Source organism: Neofelis nebulosa, chromosome 9 (genome assembly GCF_028018385.1).
Source record: "Neofelis nebulosa isolate mNeoNeb1 chromosome 9, mNeoNeb1.pri, whole genome shotgun sequence".
NCBI lineage: Eukaryota > Metazoa > Chordata > Mammalia > Carnivora > Felidae > Neofelis > Neofelis nebulosa.
The window spans coordinates 28,124,385-28,130,675 of NC_080790.1; positions in this window are offsets into that span (position 1 = coordinate 28,124,385).

Below are 6,291 nucleotides of genomic sequence, written 5' to 3' on the forward strand. Positions count from 1 at the left end.
AGTATATGAAATTTTAATTGAAAAGATATGATATTTCATTAAATGCTGTCACACGTTGCTATTGTTGCCAAATGAGGCTTGGCAGTACCTTGGGGACACTTCCCTACTGATTGGATTTTGTCTCCAGCCTGAGCCAAATATAGCCTTCAAGATACATATCAGCTATCCTGTGTTGCATGAGAGGATTATATAGACATAGATGTGGTATACATTTATATGTTTTTATAGCATTTATATGATTTATATTCATATGAATATTTTTATCAGCAATTTCATTACAAAACTGCAGTGGCATGAGAATAATTACTTTTTAAAAGTCTTGTACCTGGAAGAGTATTTATAGTTCCATGAATTATCTATACAGAATGCTGTGACAGTAAGATACAAAAAGATGGGGGTGGGTAGTGGAGAACACAGTTTGGAAGTAAATATACTCTGGGAGTCAGTCTAAAATATATAAGCAAGAAAATTAAAGAGAATCCTTTTTTGTTTTTGCAAATTCTTTTTCCCATCTATGGTGAATGAACTTGATTTTTTTTTTCTGGGGTTAACAAATTCACCTTTTAAAAATGTAGGGAATAACAATGAAAGGCATATGCACATGACCACTGCATTCTAATTAGGACCCACATAATCATATGCCAGTTTGACTTATGTCCTCTGCAAAGTATGTTAGGGCCAAGGAACCAATAGGACCACTTGCCTCAAATTCTCTAGAACTTACTGAAGTGGTTAGTGAGCAACAAGAGGTAACAGCTGCGTGCTCAGTGAAAAATCTAATTCACCTGGAGAAAACTGCTAACGTAAATCCACCGTTTTTCTCCATTTGCTCCAAACCTGGGCATTTACTATAGGATGCTGGTTTTGTGTAACCTTGCATCTTTAATTGTTACTTCTTGCCCAAAGCCTCAGCACAATGCTTGATGTCACTGACGTGAGTAGTGCCGTGGCCATCGGTGCAGCAGAAGGGACGTGCTTCCAGATTCTGCTTCCAGTGGCTGTCACACTGGGCTTCCCAGGTAACCACTCCTGTCCGTGTCCTCAGAGATTTACAATTAGTAAGAATCCCAAGAACAGAAGCTCAAAATAAGACCAACCTCCAAAGTCTAAGGTTTATTTTTCATGTTTAACACTTTGGTGGAAATATTTGAAACAAGGAATCATACAACTGTCCTGACGAATATTATTGAGCTTTCTCCTTTTACAGTCCTGTCTGAAACTTAGTGCTAAAGTGTTTTTGTTTTGTTTTTTTTTAATTATCATTTATAAGCTGAAAGCATTTTCTGCTTTACAAGCAGTTGACACATGAATTCACGTTTGGAGCAAGCTGTCCCTTTGTTTTAGGTGAAAAAAAACCCCACTTGAATGTATCCATTAAGAACCCATTTTAGAATGCAGAGTTACCTCTCAATTTTCCTTTAGAAAAACTAGTTTTTATTTTTTTATTTTTTATTTTATTTTTTTTAATGTTTATTTATTTCTGAGACAGAGAGAGACAGGGCATAAGTCGGGGAGGGGCAGAAAGAGAGGGAGACACAGAATCCAAAGCAGGTTCCAGGCACTGAGCTGTCAGCACAGAGCCCAATGTGGGGCTTGAACTCACAAACCCTGAGATCATGACCTGAGCTGAGGTCAGTCGCTCAACCGACTGAGCCACCCAGGCGCCCCCAGAAAAACTAGTTTTTAAATGCAGCTTTTGTAGCCTGAGATTCTGAATGAAAATGGGTAAGGCGAATCTTACGGAAGACCGATGCAGAACTGTGGCTCAAAGACTTTTTTTGGAGTGTGGGGGAGATTTCCTTTTCTTGATACAAACAGCTTATGTCTGTAAATGTTGCCTCGCAATTCTTGTGTAGATGCATATGTCTGTGGAAGTGAGAATGTGAGAGAGAAACAGAGGTGGGTGGAGAACTTTTGTTTGAACAGCTCTTCGCTTGAAATAGGAGGGCATGAGATGGGAAATCAGCATGAAGGGCTTTCAGGCTTGATGTTCATCTGTGGGTATGCAACACTGTAAGAAAGGACCAGCTTCTGCTTGGCTTATTAGTTCAGTGTGGATTGGTCAGCTGATATTCTACTCACCCTTCTACACAAGAACAAGTAATTCAATATAATGATTATATTCTGATATAATTGTTTTGGGACCAAATGGTAAGTCCACCTTCTGGTGGGTATTAATTATCAAAATAGTAATAGCTAATACCTACTGAGAACTTACTTTATACGAAAAATATTTCTTTATTTTATTTAAACATTTATTCATTTTTGAGAGACAGAGACAGGACATGAGTGGGGGAGGGGCAGAGAGAGAGAGAGAGAGAGAGAGAGAGAGAGAGAGAGAGAATCCGAAGCAGGCCCCGGGCTCTGAGCTGTCAGCACAGAGCCTGACACGGGGCTCAAACTCACGGACCGCAAGATCGTGAGCTGAGCAGAAGTTGGACACTTAACCAACTGAGCCACCCAGGCGCCCCATCCAAAAAACTTTTTTTCTAAATGCTTCAACTATGTCAACTATTGCCCCAATAACAAGACTCCTAGTTGGGAAGAACTTATCTCCATTTTATAGACAAGGAAACTGAGGCTTACAGAGATAACTTTCTCATGGCTCCAGAGAGAGAAGGCTATAATTTGGGAAGGAACTACATCTCAGTCTGTGAAGCCGGGTTGCACGTTGGGTTTTTTCTGGGTTACCAAGGAAGGTAATTAGTTATGATAACACTTAAGAAGGCCTCTCTCACAGTGGGCTTCCCATCAGGCATAGGGAACTGAAAAATTCATGAGAGCAGCCCATCAGTGTAAGGGCCAGCCATACACACACACTACCTAGAATTCATGTACATCTGATTAGAATTCTGTCAGGTAAGATTTTTGTGGCACTTTTCCTTGTTTCCATCCCTTTTGCCTGAAATTCAGGTTTCCTGGGTTGCTGTCCTCTTTTCTTCTAAATTCATTATTATGTGTTGATCTATATGAAGCTGTTCTTACTGCTGGTATATTCATGTAGACATAGTTTTGAATAAACATAACCAAGCATCTTTTTTTTAACTTGTTATCTTTCTATCTTTCCGAAGGCAACTATTGTTCTCACTTTTGGGGTGTGTGTGTGTGTGTGTGTGCGCGCGCGCGTGTGTGTGTGGTTGGTGTCTAGCTTTTAAAAGTACTGAATTCAAATAGTAGAAGTATTGATAGTGTATCAATATTAAATTTAATTATTCTTTTCTGGGGTGGTCATATGACTCTTCTTTACTGTGTTAAAAGGGCACAGTGCAGTGCTTCTCTGATGTTAAATTAACACGTATTTCTGAAGTAAATGCTACTTCATCATGGTATATTGCATGTTTTACTGTAATAGTTTTGCTACTCTTTGTTTAAAATTTTTCTGTATCTATGTTCATAAATAAGGTTGGCTTATGTTTTTCTTTTCTTGTGCTGTTCTTTTTGTGGTTTGGTATCAAGGTTATGACGGCCCCATAAAAACTTGGACAGTGACCCACTTTTTCTGCAATCTGGAAAGTATATGCAATATTAGTGTTATTCCTTCCTTATGTATTTGGTAGAGTTTGCTGGTTAAACCTTATTTGTCTAGAGTTTCCTTCGTGGAATGAGAATGCAGTTCAACCCCCTTACTTAACAGCAGGGAAAAATAAAGCCAGGAGCAGAATGACATAGTACGGACAGCACGGGCTGCTTCGCTTACCTCATATACCTGAAATTAGTGACATTTTCTTTAATAGTCACGGGAATATATAGATTTTACTTTTTCAGTTTTATGAATTGTATTTTCTAGGAGTTGGTTTATTTCATCTAATATTTAATTTATCAACAGGTTGGCTTATATGATACTCATTTTAATGTCTAGTTTATAGCGATGTCCCCTTTTTGTTCTTCAGACTGATTATTTGATTTGCTTTTTTTTTCTTAAATCTTGATCCAATGTCATTGGGAGTTCATCAATTTTTTTTTTCAAAAAGCAATTTTTTGTTTTGTTGCTATTCTCTACAGCAGTACCCTGGTGAGGTGGCCAGAACTCAGAGGCACTGGCTTCATAGTGTGGTCAAAGAAACCCTGTGCTAGGCATGTGACATGGAAGGAGAGAGTCACTATCCACAAGGAACCAGCATCAGTGAGGATGTCAGGCGTCATTCAGAGAGGCTGAATATTAGAAATCCTTTCTCTGAATATCACATGGGTCTTTGAGAATCTAATGCAATACTAGAATGGAGAAAGAGCTTTAATAATGACTGAGATGGAATTTTCCTCTTCCATCCCAGAAGTGCAAGCTTGGTGTGCGAATTTTGTTGGTATAATCTAACTTTTCATTGACTTAGCTTTATACTATCTCATTTTTTTTTTTGGTAATTTATCTTGGTAAAAATCAAATTTTTCATGGACTTAGCTTCATATCCTTTCATTGTTTTGGTTTTCCACATAGACAAATCACTTCAAGTGAAGGTCCAGATTCTCATGAGTCCTGAGGCCATGCTGGCCTAATCAGCTTGTTGCTGTTGTTCCCTGTACTCACTTTTGAACAATTACAGTTCCACAGCCTAGAAAGGGTTATTCTATAAGTAAGTAAAGTGTGTGTGTGTGTGTGTGTGTGTGTGTGTGTGTGTAAAGGGGGATTTGATTATAATTTTTAATTAGTTCAACTTCAGGTTTACATATCTCAAAGGAACACTACAAGTATTTGGCAATTAATGTTTGTAAATCGCCTTGAGATCTTTGAGGAAGAGAGATGCTATATAAATGAATAATGTAATGAAAATAAGACTACATACACTTACATTCCCAAGCCAGTTGCCTGAATTGGGTCTTGAAGTCCAAGGAAAGTTGTACAAAATGTAGCTATCTAAAGAAAGATTTTCACACCATTCTTTAAGGCATGGTGGAAAATATCTGTGAAATACAGAATACGACTATAGCCTGCGACTATGATTTACAATACCTTTATGAATGCCTATTGTTTAGATTAGTAACTATTTGACCATTCGTATACAACTATTAGATCAAAAACTAAAGGATATAATCAATTCTTTGGGATGATATTATGGGAAGCTGACTGGCAGTTATTTCAACATAGTTGCTAAATGATGCTCGATAATAAATTGTGGTTCTGTGATTAATTCAAGCTATGTCAATGGCATAATGGATATTTTTTGCAAAGATTTTTATAAATAAGTCTTTAAAAAGGCAAACAAAAAATCCTAAGTCAGTCTCAAACCATAAAAGAAATTGCTTTCTCCCCACCTGACCACCTTTCATTTCCTTTCCAAATTAAAGGTCAGTTATTGGATGCCTCTGACAATGGCCCTTCCCTTTGTCACTGCTCAGTGGAGGAGGAGGAAGAATGTACCTGTTTACTTTATGTAGGCCACTAAATTCCACCATTTCATATTTTGGCCATTTGGTTTCTGAAAGTTCTGAAAAATGGCATCAAACTTCACAGCCCAACTAAAAATGTGTTGTTGTTTTTGTTTTTGTTGTTTTTCTGTAAGTGTACAAAGTCAATTACGGCATTGAGTTTTTATTAAATAAGACCTTTAGGACTGAGAGGATAGATGAAAGAGCCATTCTTTTGTATATGAACCACTTTTACTCTCTAATTTCACAACTTCATTAATGAGAAACTGTTTTTGTTGTCATTGTCCTGTTGTTTGATTGTTGTGTCCCCCCAGCAGTAACATAAACTCTTTGGAGCAATATCTTGTCTGTCTTTTGCACATGGATTCCCAGAACCCTAAGTTTAACTACCATCTAATAAATACAAGATCTCACTCCTGGGGAGAGCTTGTTAAGTACTTTGACAGCACACCCTTGTTGAAATAGAAAAGAAAATAGAGGCTTATGTGATAAAACGTAAGTCATGGGAAATCATCACATGGAAAAATAGAACAACTGTTGTCCTTTTGGGCTGATCCCAGAACAGGAAGCGAATGTATGTCTTAAACACTGGCGAATTTAAAAACATAAAGAGCAGTGAAATGTCCTTATGGTCTTTAAAGCATTCTTGCATGGATTACCTCCAGGCCTGGCAGGATATATCTCAGTTCCAGCAGGTTAACAGTGTGAAAAGAGAAGTTTGAACAAGTAAGGATGAATTTTGGGGGGAAAAGAAAGCTTAGATTCTACTTATTAATGAAGCTTTGTAGACTAAAAGCTTTATGTTAGGTTGAGGATCAGAACAATGCATAATTGAAGGATTCTCTAAGCAGTTGAAAAGGGGCCTGGATTTGGGTAGAAGTGAAGGTACAAAGATAAGGGTTAAGAAACTTTATATAATTTATAGTCAGT